This window comes from Cydia strobilella, chromosome Z (genome assembly GCF_947568885.1).
Source record: "Cydia strobilella chromosome Z, ilCydStro3.1, whole genome shotgun sequence".
In the NCBI taxonomy this organism is placed as follows: Eukaryota; Metazoa; Arthropoda; class Insecta; order Lepidoptera; family Tortricidae; genus Cydia; species Cydia strobilella.
Genome location: NC_086068.1, coordinates 36,835,736 through 36,854,056, shown reverse-complemented (window position 1 = coordinate 36,854,056; position 18,321 = coordinate 36,835,736). Strand labels below are relative to the sequence as shown.

Below are 18,321 nucleotides of genomic sequence, written 5' to 3'. Positions count from 1 at the left end.
GCCTTGCGCCAGGTATGCGCCGCGGCCGCGCGCTGCGTCCCGCATCTCACATCTCTATCACTATAGGTACTTGCGTAATGATGATCTCTTAACATCATTACGCAAGTACCTATTCGCTAGCGAATGCTCTAATAAATCACCATATTATCTTGTATTACAATATTTTATTACCTACAGCTATACATACTATAATTTCCGTGTCCAATTACTCGTAAAAAAAAAAGATTTTTAATTTAATATCATTTAAATAGTACATTGTGCAACAACTGTAAGTGAAATATTGTAAAACGAGAGTCTATAGATTCAAGACAGCCGCAAGCTGACTATGACTCATGGTTCAAAAGTTAGATAGGGGGCATTTTCGACTTCGGAGAAATTCCGAAAATATTCCTCAAATAAAAACGGTTATGCAGATCTCTATTCATTGTGAAATACATCTCCAACGACATCCCACACATCTTCATTTAATAGCAATCACGGATAAAAACCGGAACGGAGATCAGACAGACTGACATTGTGGAACAATAAAAATTCTTAGTTGACCACGGAACCCTAAGAATGTTAAATTGATAGGGTCAATTGTCCTAGGTTGAAACAATCGTACACAATGAAACTGCGATTTCTCGGAAACAGCTGTTGTTAGCTAGTGCCGTCTGTCAAGCAAGGGCAGGCTCAGGGACTCCCAGCACCTCCCCAATACGCGAGGGCGCCTCGGAGAAGGAGCACGTTGCTACGAGCGTTATTGTGAATTCGTGCGGCAAAAGTATTTTTTTTCATTATGTCATTATATCTGATATTATATTTGTTAGTTCTGTCTCTGTTTAGCCCAATGGTTAATTGGTAGAGAATGCTAAAAACTGTAATAGATGTCATATATTAAAGAAAAAGTGACGAAGCCCTCCAGTGGTGAAGGCCGGATTCGAACCGGCGTCTTTAGCTATCGCGGCTAACGCCATGAACCCCTAGGCCACCCCGCCACGGCGATGCCCGTCCGAATTTCTCGACTATATGCCATCTTAGTAAGACTAGGCGTCTTTGACCAGCTCTAAGGGCAAGCAGTGCGCGCTTGCACCTCCTAAACGAACTCCTTACGGATTTACGTTGTAGCGAGAGAGACTGGTGCAGCCATCTATGAACAAGTTTGGGAACAAATCAAATTATTTTATTAAATATTTTGATTTGTGTTTTTTAAGTAGTCACACTACTATATATAAATTAAAAACTGTAATAGATGTCATATATTAAAGAAAAAGTGACGAAGCCCTCCAGTGGTGAAGGCCGGATTCGAACCGGCGTCTTTAGCTATCGAGCCTAAAAATTTATATTAGCTCCAAATATGAGCATCACATTATTGAAAAAACTGGCAGCAAATTCAAGCCAAAAAAATATTTATTGGGATCTTAAAATGATAGTTTGGCGACTAAATCATTAATTGGCATAATCTATTATTGTTTACACCTAAGCAATCTGAGCACATCGTTTCAGGTAGTATTTAAATTGCGGAAGCAGCTAAATTTAATGAATATTGGTTTTTATTTTTAGGGTTCCGCACCTCAAAAGGAAAACCCTTATAAGATCACTCGAGCGTCTGTCTGTCTGTCCGTCTGTCTGTCTGTCCGTCTGTCACAGCCTATTTTCTTCAAAACTACTGGACCAATTAAATTTGGAACACATATGTAAGTTTGTTACCCGAAGACGGACATGTGACGTAAACAAATTAATTTTAAACATGGGGGCCACTTTTGGCGGTAAATAAGAAAATTAAAAAATAATTTTATCAAAGTATAAGTATCGTGTTACATATCAAATGAAAGAGCTTATTTTGAGAATCTCTAATATATATTTTTTTGTAATTTTACAATAAACAGTTTAGAAGTTATTTAATAAAATAGCAAAAAATCCATTACCCCCCCCCCCATTATCTCCGAAACTATTGGGTCTAAAATTTTGAAAAAAATACACTTTACCTATATGACAGGAAACCCTATTAGAAATCTGCAGTCAAGCGTGAGTCGGACTTAATTACTTAGTTTTGATCCGACCCCTACGAATATTTAAAGACATTTTACTCACGTAACTCACGTTTCACATAAAAAATACACATTGTTAAAAATTGTGTAATGTACTGCACTCTTGGAACGCGAGTCCGACTCGCACTTGGCCGGTTTTTGTAAAAGCGGTAAGAGCGTGCGACTTGCAATCCGGAGGTCGCGGGTTCAAACCCCGGCTTGTACCATTGAGTTTTTCGGAACTTATGTATTATGAGTCAGTTAACTGGACCAAATAACGGATGTGCTTGTGAAGTTGGAGGTCCAAATTACTATTCGGAAGAGTCAAAGTCTGAGGATGAAGGACCTCCAGCAAAGAACAAGACCTGGGTTTTTTGTAAACAAGTTGGTTGATACAGTAAGAAAAAGACGGAATCATTCGTCACCTACATTCGGTACCTACATATTTATGAACTCGACTGTACCTACCTATAATAATACCTGGTCTACGTATCTCACGCGCTTGGATGTCTTGGCGCACTAGTAGTAGCTAGCCCACTAAAATTATAAATGTGATGTATGTACACACATTTCGTTATTATTTCATAAACATTATATTAACCACGACATAATCAAACACCTTCAGTTGTCTATCCATAGGTTCAATGTTTATACGACCACAATAACTTTTTTAGGATCCTTTTTTATATTAAAATGACAGCTCGAGTAATGATGGTCGAAATACAAATTTTAAGTGAGCATTTACCTTAATTTGCTATCTAAATATTTTAAAAGAACTTCACTTTTAAATTAGGAGATAGTCGTTTTCTGTTTAAAATGTGCTTCACAAATAGTCTCCAATATATTAATTTAGTTGCCTAATAAATAATTGGTACTTGCCTATAAATAAACAAAAGCTGTAATGGCATTAAAATACTACTGATATTGGAATAATTTGATGCTCCACTTTAGTTGCCAAAGTATTAATTTTAGTACCTATTTCTATTTTTTTAAGCTACCGAAATCCGATTAATTAGTTGACCGGTTAAATACGTGCCTTTTAATTTTTATCGCCACTCGTTTCGAATTTCCTATTGTTCGCACTTGTATCGTAATGTACTAATGCGAGAACGAGCCAATGAACGAATCGTAATTACTAATTACATATAGTCAAATAAACAAAAACTGTTTTAGAGAAATATAATGTAACAAAACTGTCCATTTTGTTTACAATGAAAAACGGGCTTAGCAGATTTTATTGAAATATATAAAGGAAACCGTTGTTAATGTGATCAAAAATCACCAAAATAGTTATTTTCTTCTTTTAGAAATAACACGTAACGCAAAAATTACGTTTACGCCCTCGTGTCGGTGCTCTTGCAATAACTTTATTTGCCTCTCTATCACTACCTATAGAATATGCAAGATCGATAGATAGGCAGACAGCGAAAATTCGATTTTCGTCTTTCGCGCTAGGCCCTCTGGTGATGGACGGCTAAGCAGATAGTGTGTGAGCTATATCCTGCTCCGCAGTCCTGCAAGGCGGATTGCAATCTGCAGTGCAGGAATGTGAATGGGGGGGCTTTATATCAGTCGAGATTACGTTTTGTTTGAAATGAAATGACAATTGCAAACAACTTTGACAAATCTCGCATGGTACTTCTCGAATGATATGGTAGTTTTTTTTTCTTTTTCATGTCTACAGTAGTTTATCGTTACACGTTTACTGGCGACATACGTTTTTGAGCTTAAAGTTTTCCATGTACCGATTTTGATTCGTTCCGTTAGTCATAAGTAATAGTGTGAACAGTGAAACAGTTAACGTTGTCTAAATTTACATCCGCCATACCGAGGTATTTATTAAAACGTGAGAATGGACTTGAATGGGTTCACGTCAAATTGCTGAAACCGTTACATTGTTACAACGTAGGGAGACCTCGGTGGTTGTAAGTGTTACAATAACCATTGGTTATATACGGTATTACAATAATACTCACTGCAATATCAAACATAGTTGTTAATCATATATGTATTGTGTTTCTAGAGTTCCATAGTCATTATGAGGAACTGTTCTGATCGTCCGCGGATTAGCTCAGTAAACGTTACATAACCATGGCGGTCGTGTGGCATGGGGTTCCATCGGATAAGTCTATCGACAAAAAACGGGTCTCGAAAAAAAGCTTAGTTAACTTACTTAACTAAATAACTATTTATTTAAACTATTTAAGAGTTTTAACAAGATGGTTGAACCGTTGTTAAGTTTTCGTATAAAATAATCCTTTTTAGTAAAATTATCCTTAAAAAACTATTGTTGCTGACGGGGGGTTAGATTGGTATCCCATTAACTTGCGAAGCTGGTATGAATGAGGCACAAATCATCTTTAATATAAACATGGTTTTAAGAAAAAACTGGTTGTAGGTAGGTGGATATGTTTGAGAGAATAGTAAAAATCACTATAAAGCTATTGCTATAGTTGGCCAAGAAAATCTTGACAGTAGAAAAAGGCGGCAAATTTGAAAAACGTAGGCGCGAAGGGTTATTGTCCCATAGAAAATTTGAATTTCGCGCCTTTTTCCACTGACAACATTTGCTTGACCAACTGTAATAGAGCAGGCTCCAATGAGATGTTCGTTTGCAAAAATAGCGCACCGCAGTTTGACTTCTGATCCTTTTAGTGGGGTTCCTACGCTGTTACCGGGCTGAAAAGTGGTGCCGTTACCCCCACTAGCCCTTTGAATTTCCCCCTTACAATTCTCATACATTCGCTATCGAAAAAATCCCACCTTTTGCACGAATTGGACTAATTTGAGTCTAGCTATTAGCCTAATTGAACTACCTAATTAATATTGGTATTAATTTAAAGGACGTTTAATTACCTCTACATTGACATATTTTTTGTTTCCAAATAGTATTATTCATATGAGATTTAGACTTTTAAAAAAAGTTGCACGGACCGGCCTCTCAGTGAAGTTCAAATTGCGGAACTCATTCTGACTTCTGATATATTGTATAGATCCCAGACATCCAATTAACTATGTTGTCAACCAGTTTGGTGGTCCCCCTCTCCCCCCCCCCCACCCTCACAAATATTATTAGTAAATTACAAAAACTTTTGGTTTTAATTATGGAATTTCATTAGAAAAGTAGTACTTATGGGTGCACAACTGCACATATTATGTGTCATAAGGAAAATACAAGCCAGTACACCAATAAAAAACTTTTATTTTGATATATTTACAAAAAAATTGCTTCCACATGCTAGAAACAGTTTGATTTTGTTACAAGTTTTGACAATTATGGTTTACACATTTACACAAGGATATACATTTGAGTGCTGCTTGTTTAAGAAGAAAGACAGTTATTCCATAAAGCACACATACACAGACAATACAATGAATGAAAAAATATGTTTAAAAAAGGGAATATAAAAATAATAGCAAAAACAAAAACAAAACAAAAAAATATATATATATATATTTACACATACACCACACATTCATTCATTCATTCGTTCATTTTGCAGGTACACGACATTGTGCGACAGTTGGATTGACATTTACACGGTTTTATTAAAGAGCCAGGTCAGTTGAGGGTATGAGGTAGACGAATCACAGAACATTTCGCGGTCCGCGCTATTTTTGCGAACGAACATCTCATTGGAGCCTGCTGAGTTTCCATTATAGAAGATTATTTTCCCCTCACTAGCTCGGAAAGACGTCTTTTATCCTTTAAAACAAGCGGGGAAAAACGCATTTTATCCACTAGTGGGGAAAGTAATTTGACCTTAGATGGAGCGTGTTTAAGTAGCTTGACAGATAACAAAACGTAAAACGCTCATAATAATGGTTCGTTCGATATTAATTATCATTAAATAAATGGTTTGAGAATCTAATAAAAAATACCAAATTCAGCTTTATTTAATAATTTTAAGTCATAAACCTGCAAATTCCATAAGAAACGTTAGATTTTTTATAATGATGTTAAATATAATTCTGAACGCACAAGTTGAGTCGATGCAATTTCAAAACCCATCCTTGACATTTCATACGTCAGAACAGAAATGTCAACATTGTCAACAAAATTTTTACTTAAAAACACTTCTCACCGACTCACGTAAAAATCACAATTTCCAGTGTTTTCTGTTATAATATCGTAAAAAAATAAGTGATTCCAGTGATGAAGATGATCTAACGTCATGTTGCACTTTCCTCGCTATAGTGAAGGGAAAAGTTTTGTGTTACACACGGGTGCAAATGTATTTTACTTCTCGTGTGTTGAAACACTCGCGGGTAAATTACAACTTTGCACCCTTGTATAACAAATAACTATTTCCCCTCACTAACTCGGAAAGCCGTCTTTTATCCTTTAAAACAAGCGGGGAAAAACGCATTTTATCCACTAGGGGGGAAAGTAATTTGACCTTGGATGGAGCGTGTTTAAGTAGCTTGACAGATAACAAAACGTAAAACGCTCATAATAATGGTTCGTTCGATATTAATTATCATTAAATAAATGGTTTGAGAATCTAATAAAAAATACCAAATTCAGCTTTATTTAATAATAGCTGTTACCCGCGACTTCGTACGCGTGGATTTGTATGTTGGTATTCTACCTATACATGAGCATAATATAGAACATTATGCAGCAAAAGATATCAGTAGGGATTTTGAAATTTGTCTTTCACAAACTACGAAGTTTCAAGACCCTAACTGAAAAAAATTGTTCCCGATATAAACCCTCTCGACCCTCTTAGAAGATTTACAAGTCCACAATTTAAAAAAAAATCGTTGCCGAAACTATAAATACAAACTTTTCAAAACCGGTGTAAGTAATCAATTTTCGTCTATTTTAATATAATGCCCTTTTTACCAAGTTTCAAGTTCCTAGCTTAAAAGAAAATTTGTACCACATATAAACTTACATCCCCTTTTTAACCCCTTTAGGGGTTGAATTTTTAAGAACGTTGAAATAACTTTTTTAGAATCTTATACAATGCCTTTCTAAGAAGTTTCAAAGCAACACAACTTACTTACTTTAAATGAACTAAGTTTGTATGTTTTCATAAATCTCAAGCTTCCGCGCCTAATACTAGTTTGACAAATATCGTGATACATAGGTGCAACCCCTTCGGCGGGCACCCAATTCCAAACTGTACTTGTGAACATATCAGTCGGACCAAAACGGTAAAATATCTTGGCGTTACATTTGACGAAAAGCTCGACTTTCAACAACACATATTACTCACTGCCAATCGTATACGTAAATTAATATTTATATTTCTCAAGCTTCATTCTTCAGATATAAAAACCAGGTAGTCCTTTAACCTACTAGGCAACTCATCGCATGTTTAAAGTAGGTAGCAAAAACTTTAACTCAAACAGGTCTATCCCTACTTTTTCACCCAGTCTTGATAGGGCGCGCGGCTTGCCGCCATTGCTCATTCTTTATTCTTGCGAGGCAACGAACGCACGTAAAATCATAATACATATTAGTATATTTAAGATTCTGCGCAATTCTGCTGATAAAAAGCTTCTTAGCACTGTTTATGTTAGTATCTGCCAACCGATTTTGTGTTATTGCATCACTGCCTGGGGTGGGGCTGCTAAAACAGCTATGATTATATTAGAAAGAGCTCAACGTGCCGTCCTAAAAGTTATGCTTAAAAAGTCAGTATTGTACCCAACCAAGCAAGTATTTGTCAAGCAAGTAATTCTCAGATCGCCAGATCTCTCAGCCATGTTGCAAAAACGGAAGTATAAAATTCCCATTCCAACAGTTAAAACAGCATTCGCAAAAAGATTTATAGTATATCTCCAACCGTATATCTACAACAAAGTAAGTGCAGTAGTTAGATTTGGAGACTGTTCAATCACAGAACTCAAAAGATGGCTCAATACGCTATCCTACGAGGAGATAGAAGAAATACCGAGGATAAACACATGGACTAGTTTATTTACTTATACACAAACATAACATACACACAAACACCACCTAACTCACACACACACACGCACACTCACACCTGCATTCGCCACATTTTAGTGAATTCAATTCAAACAACTGTATATAAAATATTGACTTAACTGCTTAGCATGATAGGTTAGATTAATTTATTTGTAAATTAATTTAATAATTTTCTTTCTAACAATTACTACCTACCTACTTATATGTCTGATTGTGTTAACTTTCGCGCTACATGTCGTTAGAATACTCGTAACTGTGCCGGCTACCTACAGGACAGGCTCTGCCTAGTTTAGGAACCATGTATAAATTACTCCTGATTTACACTAGTCGAGTACCTGCTTATGTTTTATGATTACTATGATGATCAACATCATATATGTACTGAAATAAAGATTTACTTTACTTTACTTTATTTGTAATAGATTCACTTTGAACCCCTTTTTAACCCTTTTAGGGGATGAATATTTAAAAACGCTTAAATTACTTTTCTTGTATTCTAATAATATATGCCTTTATACAAAGATTTAATTCCCGCACTCAAAAAAATATTTGATCTCCATACAAACTTTCAATCCCATTTTTACCACCTTGGGGGATGAATTTTCAATAATGCTGAAATAAGTTTTTTTTCTCTTTTAATTATATATATTGATATGAAGTTTCAAGTACCTAGCTTAAAATAAAATTAGGACCACGACAAAATTTCAACCCCTTTTTAACCACTTCAGGGGATGAATTTTTAAACACGCTGAAATCACTTTTCTTGTATTCTAATAACATGCCTTTATGCAAAGATTCAAGTCGCGCACTTAAAAAAATGTTTGACCTCCATACAAACTTTCTACCCCTTTTTTACCACCTTAAGGGATGAATTTTCAAAAACGCTGAAATTACTTTTCTAGTATTTTAATAATATGCCTTTATACAAAGTTTCAAGTCCCGCACTCAAAAAAAAATGATCTCCATACAAACTTTCAACCCCTTTTTCACCACCTTAGGGGATGAATTTTGAAAAACCCCTTCTTAGTGGATACTAACGTCATAAAAGCTATCTATTGTGAAAAATTTAGCTCTCTAGGTCCAACAGTTTGGGCTGGGCGTTGATTTAAGTGAGTCAGTCAGTCAGTTTTACATATATATAGATTTTAAGTCATAAACCTGCAAATTCCATAAGAAACGTTAGATTTTTTATAATGATGTTAAATATAATTCTGAACGCACAAGTTGAGTCGATGCAATTTCAAAACGCATCCTTGACATTTCATACGTCAGAACAGAAAAGTCAACATTGTCAACAAAATTTTTACTTAAAACATTTCTCACCGACTCACGTAAAAATCAGAATTTCCAGTGTTTTCTGTTATAATATGGTAAAAAAATAAGTGATTCCAGTGATGAAGATGATCTAACGTCTATGGATGTTGCACTTTCCTCGCTATAGTTAGGGGAAAAGTTTTTTGTTACACACGGGTGCAAATGTATTTTCCTTCTCGTGTGTTGAAACACTCGCTACGCTCCGGATTATATTTTAGAACCACGCGCTTCGCTCGTGGTTCAACTATAGAATCCTTTCGCTTGCTCGTGTTTCAATTGCACACTCGCGGGTAAAATACAACTTTGTACCCTTGTATAACAAATAACTATTTTAGGTTACCTACTCTACACGTAAAGTGGGGAAATTTTTTCGCTTCAAGGGTAGGGTGTTGCTGGAACGGTCTTGAAAAAGTAGCTTAATATTTCAATGAACATAGCGAATATGATCAGTTAAGCCGTTTTTGAGTTATCGCAAAAGACTTCACTTCTTAGTTAAAAGACAAAGCGCTGCGAAGGTACTCCCTTTTGCTTGTTACTCGTATGTACTTTCATGATACTTACATTACTTACTAACAGCCTCGTCCAAATCAGCCTATTGTGACGGACGGGTATTTAACTACGGAACCCTACATTGAGCATGTCCCGGCATACTATTGGCCTGTTTTTTGATAAAGATTTTTGTTGGTTAGGCTTAGGCCCCATTATAACCTTAATACTTAGTTCTTAATTATTAAAAAAAAAATCTACGATCTAAAAAAATATTCGAATTTGTTAATACATACTGATTAATATAAATAACGTATTTCATAAATGATGAGAAAATTAATTACCTCGCATAGCCTTACAAATATAACATAAAGTACGCAAATAAAAAAAATTTACATTATATAATATTAAACGTTGTTACTTACTAATATAAGTATTTTTTTCTGTTTATGTTTCAAAATAAATTGATATTGGTATAGGTATCGGTTACATTACTTACCTCAATTAGTAACCAACTTACCATCGGCATAATGAAATATTCTGACGGCGTACAATATACATGTATTATATACTAGTTAATGAGTGATACATAACTGAATAGGTATAAATACCCGCACTGCACAGATAATACTACAGATAGTTTAATATGAATATAGGTACATATTGTTTAATGAAAGCACGATATGGGAATATGGCTGTAGTGTGTTCAAGTTATCTGCATAGTTTCTTATTTACACAATAAAACTTTACTTGTTTACCCTCTTCCTGTCCACACGTAAGTCACAGAAAAGTGATAGATACTCGTAGTATAGTCATAATATAATGAGATATTCATGACACGAGATTTAGTACCACGTAGTGATATAAATAATGCAATAAACTTACCGCGAGTAAAGAACACCGATCACCGATTGTAATAGCACTGGGTGCGCTGCGCAAGTAGGTATGCGCGCACAGGAGGAGCAATGACTTGGACGCTCGCACTTGACCTTGCGGGAAGCGAGTAGACGCGATTCAGCAGCCTGTACTCGTTTTATACTTAACTTACGCGCTGACACACGGCCTTTATAATTGATAAACAAGTATAAAATTGATGTTGAATTTTAATGCCCATCTCATAATTCGGATAATATTGAACTTTCCTTTAAATTGTAAGTGGCATGCATGGCTACAATCCATTGAAAATATTGAAATGGTACATTTTGCCTTGCATGAAATCGGGCAGTTCTGTTTTTTTTTTTTATGTTCTATGTGATGAAGTTGTTATGGCAAATCCGAGTTTTCGACCCAGCGGATCATTGTCAAATATTTGAAAAACTTCTAAATTTTCTGACTTTTTTTAGTTTCTGCCAAATTGCCAATTTTTACCAACTGAAATATAGGAGTATAGCAAGGAAACACGCAGTCACGAAGCAACAGTATATTCGGAATGCCACAAGATTATATCTACCCGCTTATATAGATATCTAAAATATAGATGTACCTACACTACACCTCCACCCTTATTAAGAACCTTAAAACTAACATTTTAGGACTAATGAGTAAAGTTACAACTATTACGAAGCTAATTTTTAACAAGCAGAAACGTCTGCGATCGATGCTATTAAGATTAGAATAAATTTAAAAGTGGAAAAATTACTGCCTTGGGTGAGACTTGAACTCACGGCCTCTGGATCGATACTCCTCGCTAGGGTCCCCTAGACCCATATAGTGGGAAGATTTGCTGACTATGGATGAGGTCTTGGTGGCTCAGTTGGCAGAGCGCTGGAGTATCGATCCAGAGGCCGTGAGTTCAAGTCTCACCCAAGGCAGTAATTTTTCCACTTTTAAATTTATTACAAAGCTGTCAATTATACAAAACTATAATCAGAGATCGGCATAGGTATGCCTGATACATTTTTTTCGGTGTTGAATAACACTTATTCTATAAGCAACAACTAATAATACTTATGGCTAATGCATGTTATTGACTAACACATTTATATTAATCGTTTGTAAATTTTAATACCAAATTTATTTGCAGACTTTTCACGTCACAATAAATAAGACAGTAAATAGAAAGTCCATGCATAGATCGTGATCGGCAACGCAGGCTTCGTCAAGTGGACACAAAAGCAAATCAGCAACAGGCTTCGTCATCTACTTACAAATGATGTAATCCGCAACAGGCTTTGTCAATCTTAACCACTAAATTAAACTATTTAGGCTATGGTGCCACCCCGGACCGTAGCCGGCCCAAACGTCCCCATGACACTGGCAGCGTTGCCCCGTTGAATTGCCAAGGAGATCTGTTGGACCAGGTACGATCCGGAGCGAGGATCGCAACCCCTATCTCTCAGTCGCCGACCCAATTCCCACACAAACTCCTTAGCCTCCGCACCCCAAGGTCCTGCAGTCTCCACCGCAACTGGTATAAAATCATACATTGGTTCCAAGGCAGAGTAAGTTGTATGCTTCTGTTTAGCCGCATACTCCGCAGCTGAACCAGCAGCACCGATGGTGTGACTCAGATGGGACGGGGCAAAGGTGCTAACACACGTTGCGTCCCATAAGAGGCACCGACCCTTCTGCCAAGGAACCAATGTAAGACCATCTGGCCTTTTAACATCAGCCCGGCACAATCCCGGAGGCTCCAGGACACAGGGAACATTGGCTAAGACCAAAGCCCTGCGAACTACCTCATTTATCGCATGGTGACGCGAAAAACGCTCAGCGCACCTCTGACAACTAAGGCCATGGTGACCGTCCTCCTGAAGCATGGCTCCACATATACACCTATGTACCTCGCAAACCTTCGAACCCAATCGTAAGGCAACCGCAATCCTCAAAGAATCGTTATCTAGTAACGTGCCTAACTGGGGGAAAGGCAACGCATGAAGCCATGCTCCTGATTCGCACCTAGATGCGGCCTTGAGGCGCGCTAAATCTGAGCCAATAGCCTCGCTCAGCAAATCTGCAACCACCTTCTTACATAGGATGTCGTCCCAACCTCTTTGGGTCGCAAAGTTTATATTAATTACTTACGAGTATTACAGTTATTACACCTTATAATGGGGCGGATTATCCCTACGACATTGACGTACCAGACGGGCTCGAAGCGGTAAGGCGGTTGGCGGGTTCGACTTCGGTACGACTTTTCCCGCAATAATGTCGGACTCTTCATCTTTGAGCCCTAGTGGCTTGGCATTTTCTACATTAGGGCTCAAACTGCCCGCCTCCGATGTACTGTCAACCATCAAAGACCTAGCGACCTCCGGACTGGAGTCCCTCACAGGCTGAACCTTACCTTCCAAAGATGGGCGACTCCCCTGCCGCGGTAGACTGTCAGGGCAAACCAACGAGTTCCTAGTTCTACGTTTAAGCTGATCACTATGTCTGTGTGCTGACCTACCCTGCTCGTCTAAAACCTGATAATCCCTAGTGCCTAGCTTTTGCGTGACCTCACCTGGGACCCATTTCGTCCCCCCTTGATACTGACGCACCTACACAGGTTCTCCGGGCTCATACATTCGCCCTGATGTGCCGCCGCAGTTCCGATATTGTCTCTTTTGCACCGCGCGGACTCTGGGACTCACAGTCGGGCTTTAACGCGTATAGCTCTTAGTGCGCACCTGTTTACCCAACATGAGCGCTGCGGGACTCACCCCGGTTGAGCAGTGCTCGGTATTCCGATAATATAGCAAAAACTTATTTAAGGCTAAATTAATGTTTATTTTTTGACGTACCGCTTTACGAATAACCCGCTTAATTGTGCGTACACCATTTTCAGCGGCACCATTAGACTGGGGGTGGTACCGAGCGGCAAAAACATGTTCTACCCCCTCGTTACTTAAGTTAGTAGCCAGTTCTACGCTAGTGTATGGAGGTCCGTTATCAGAAACTATCTGTTTTGGTATACCCCACCGAGCAAAGGTTTCAATCAACTTCGCGATCGCATGTTGCGCTGCCGTACTTGGTACTTCAAAGACCTCTAACCATTTTGACCCCGCGTCCACAATCACCAAATATAACTTTCCAAATAGCGGCCCTAAATAATCCATATGTACACGGACCAAGCTTTTCCTGGCCACGACCAAAGGCTCGGCGCTTGTCTCGGTGACGCGTCGGCCTCCGCCGCACACACGGGGCATGCACGGCACAGACCTTCGACGGCCTCGTCAAGCCCCGGCCACCAAACATAACTTCTAGCCAACGCCTTAGTTTTAACTATGCCCATATGGCACTCATGCAACGCTTGTATGACCCTACTGCGACACGACTCAGGAATAACGACCCTATGGCCCCACATAATACAGCCTAACTCCTCATACAACTCCACTTTCCGATTAAGGTCATCTCAATGTCTCCTTTACGCTGACGATCTGTAGTTAGGATCCAATAATTGCGAATTACGAGCTGGGACCCGAGCTCATAACTCGCGTCTTCTCGGTTAAGGATCTTGGAGTTGTCTTCGATACGCGCCCCACGTTTCACGAGCACCAGTCATCACTTGCTAAGGACTGCTATCGAAGACTAGGCTTCCTGATTCGGAACATGCGTGACTTTAAAGAGCCATTCTCACTGAAACTGGTCTATAACGCCTTGGTTAGAAGTAAGTTGGACGCCTCGTCGGTCGTGTGGCACTGTTGGGTGGAGAGGCGGATGAAAGAATAATTATATTTCTAATAATAAACGTTTGTTTTATTTTCTTAATCACATTAAAACACATTAAAATTAGATCATACACATTTTCGCAATATATCAGAATTGACAGAGTATAATAAGTGACACACATTTAAAACCTTGTGGTAGTGATGTGCCAGTACGTTCATGCAACTCCGACACTCCTCCTCACGGCACTACTGCAGTAGGCCCAGTTTGCTTCTTAGTGTAGTTAGTCTGGGCCCTGGTAATGCCTTTGTTAACAAGTCAGCCTCCATCTCTTCCGTGCACTTGTACATGATGTGTAGGACACCTTGTTTCACACAATCTCTTATATAATGCATCTTTAGATTGATGTGCTTGGATTTGGAGGATACTATAGGGTTGTGTCCCAATTTTATGGCGGCTTGATTGTCGCTCCAAATTGTTATTTGTCCGAAATCAATGCCTAGATCTCTGAACAGTGATCTTAGGTGAACAGCTTCTTTCGCAGCTTCTGTGAGAGCTGTGTACTCCGATTCTGCTGTTGAAAGGGCCACGCTTCTTTGTTTCTTGGATGCCCAACTGATAGCTGCCCCAGCGTATTTGAAAGTATAACCAGAGCAGGACTTTCTGTCCAACTTGCAAGCACCCCAGTCAGCATCCGCCATGCCTTCTAATGGCTCTTGTGACTTGGAGTAAGTTAGGCCGACGTCAGTCGTGCCTTTTAAGTAGCGTAATACTCGCTTAGCTGATTTGAAATGCTCCGGTCCAAAACAATCGTTAAATCTAGATAAATAGTTAACGGCGTACATTACATCAGGTCGGGTAGCAACTGAGAGATACATCAATGTTCCAATTAGGTTTCTGTAAGGTAAGTTCTCTTCTCCTCCTATAATATTAGGCTCCAGATTTAAATTAACTTCTATAGGAGTAGTCGCGGTTTTGCAATCCTCCATCTTAAATTTCTTCAATGTTTCTTCTATAAACTTCTTTTGGGTTAATTTTATTTTATTTTCGTTGTAATCCAAATCAATTCCGATTAGACGTTTTGGTTGTCCTAAATCTTTCATTTCGAATTGTTGGTTTAACTTTTTCTTAATTTCGGCCAGTAGTCTCGGGCAAGAGTAAGCAATAAGAAGGTCGTCTACATATATGGCAATAATTGTCTTTTCTCCTCCTTTGACTAATATGTAGACACAAGGATCAGCTTTCGAGGCTTGAAATCCTATTTTCTTTAGTTCGGTATCTAATTTTGTATACCATTGCCTTCCTGCTTGTTTTAGTCCGTAGAGGGCCTTTTGGAGGTGACATACTTTTTCTTGTTCAATACTTTTTATATCTTCTAGCATCTGTTCTTTGCCTTGTCATACAAAGTAAAATCATCCTTGTCGCATGCCTCTACCATAATTTCGGCTACGTATTGCGCGGTATATTCTGGAAACTTCATGTATATGTTTTCTGCCAGATCGCCAGTCAGGTATGCCGTCGTGACATCCATTTGGTTAAGTTTTAAGTCCTCTTCGACTGCCAGTCCAATTACAGATCGAATGGTACTTAATTTGGCGACTGGTGCAAATGTCTCATTGAAATCGATTCCAGGTCTTTGTCCAAATCCACGCGCAACAAGTCTGGCCTTCTTTATCTCTCCTTTTTCGGGAGTCCATTTGTTTCTTAAAATCATTTTATGGTCAATAATTTTCATAACCTTCTCTTTCTTAACAATTTTCCATGTTCCATTCTTTATATGGGCTTTTATTTCCGCTTTGATAGCGTCATGCCATTCTTCATTTTTGAGATCTTTTTCGCACATAAATGTAACCTCATCTATGTCTACATCTATTGGTTCTTGATTCTCGTCAGAATATGAAGACTTATTAGTCAGATCATAATCTTGATGCCAAGTCGGAGCTTTTCGTTCTCTACGGGGTCTTGGCTCTTCGTTTGTAAAACTTCTGATGTTTATTGGTTCATGACTTGTACCTTCTCTAATTTCAGGTTCTACTGGGTCTGCGTCGATTTCACGTTCAACATCTTCAGGTTCTCCAGGTTCTACGTTGACTTCAAATTCGTCATCTTGAGGTTCTGGTTCAGGAGGTGCGACTACCGTTTCATGGGTAGGTTTTGAAGAGAATTCAACTTCTACTACAGGTAAGTTTTCTTCTTCTTTCTTTGTTTTTCCTTCCTCTTGATTTCTGTATTTTGTGTATTTCTATTAACCTTGATATTTCTTTCAGGTCTCACACGTTCCTGTTGTTCCTGTTCTTTGAAAAAATCATCGTAGTTTTCTTCGGTACGGTCATCATTCTCTTTATAATACATTTTGTCAATGAACTTCACGTCTCTGCTTATTACAATACTTCGTTTCTCAGGAATGTAGATACGGTAACCTTTTGCTAGCTGTGCATAGCCCATGAAGACCCCTTCTGTGCATTTTGGTGTAAATTTGCCTTTTCTGTGTTTGTTTAGGACAAAAGCTTTACATCCAAATACACGCAGGTGATTTCCAGATGGAGTACGGCCCGTCCATTTTTCATATGGTGTACAACCTTTCAGGGCTTTACCTGGGCTTCGGTTGATGAGATAGTTCGCTGTATATACTGCTTCGGCCCACAGTTTTTGAGGTATATTTCCTTCGATCATCAAACACCGTGCTCTGTCAAGAAGATACCTATTTTTGCGTTCGCTTTGGCCATTCTGTTGAGGTGTGTACGGTGCCGTAAGCCTTCTCTTGATTCCATGTTCTTTAAGAAAGTTATCAAACTCTCTATTGCAGTATTCCGTTCCATTGTCCGATTGTAAGCTTTTTATCGGTTTATTATGAAACTTTTCGACTTTGCTTTTGTATTCCTTAAATTTCTCGAATACTTCGTTTTTGTGAGATATAAAGTATATGCAACAATATTTAGTGTAATCGTCCAGGAATGTTAGGAAATATTTCGATCCGGCTAGTGTTTCAGTGTTGACGGGCCCGCAGACGTCACTATGCACAATTTCCAGCGCTTGTGTAGATTGTGGTCCGTCTAAGGATGAAAATGGCAGTCTGGCCATCTTCCCTTTGATGCATACTTCGCAGTCCGGTAAATTTCCTACTCCTAGTTCGAGTCCTCTAATCAGTTTCTTGTTTGCAGCTAACTTCAAGTCATTTTCGTTAAGATGTCCAAGTTTACGATGCCAAATTTCAATGTTGTTAACCGTTTTTGCTATATTTGCTTTTTCTCCCTTTGTGTATACAGGCCATTTTCTTTCGTGGCAGTTAGAGTTACGTTACCTTTTTGATCTTTGACGTATGCCTTATCTTTTGTGAACAGTACAGTGTTTCATTTATCAGTGATCTTTGCGACTGACATCAAGTTTGATGCCAAGGTAGGTACGTACAACGCATCATGGAGGTTAATTGTTTCGTTGCAGATGTTTATACGTACTTTGCCTTTTCCTTCAACTTTAGCGATGTGATTTTCAGACGCTAGGCGCAAAGTTCCAGTTTCAGAGTTCATGTTCTCAAAATGATCTTCCTGTGCACACATATGGGACGTGCAGCCGCTGTCCAGGCACTAGGTATCTGCAGAGGTGATGGACAGACAAGTAGGCGTGATGCTGAAGTTTTCTCTTCCCTTTTGTGGAATTGTTGATTTGGTTGAGGTTTATTTTTCTTGCTCCAGCATTCCTCGGTATTATGCCCCTTTTTCTTGCATTTCTGACAGTATTTTGGCTTTTTCTTGGAATAGAATGCACCTTCTCATCTTTCTTTTTGCGTATCTTGGTTTTGTCTAGCTTCGCTTTCTTCTATAATTTTAATTTTCAGCTCTTCAGGCTTTGGTAGGGTATCCCTCGATTCTACCGCTATTCTGAAGTTTTCGAACGAAGCAGGTAAGCTGTATAGCATCATTATACTTAGTAGATCACTATTTAAAGTTATGCTCATGTCTGCCAGTTTATCTACGGTGT

The 18,321-nt window shown here is 38.5% G+C and overlaps 1 protein-coding gene and 1 long non-coding RNA gene across 2 annotated transcripts in view; one reads left to right on the top strand and one right to left on the bottom strand.

Annotated features, from left to right (window-relative positions):
• The window catches only part of LOC134754894 (uncharacterized), a 38,776-nt gene extending 27,971 nt beyond the window's left edge, over positions 1–10,805 (bottom strand). The window contains exon 1 of the mRNA XM_063691358.1: positions 10,639–10,805. The gene's annotated coding sequence lies outside the window, so the exon portion shown is untranslated. The remainder of the gene's footprint in view (positions 1–10,638) is intronic.
• LOC134754984 (uncharacterized) overlaps positions 1–18,321 on the top strand; it is a 261,683-nt gene that overhangs the window by 163,774 nt on the left and 79,588 nt on the right. The window lies entirely within an intron of this gene.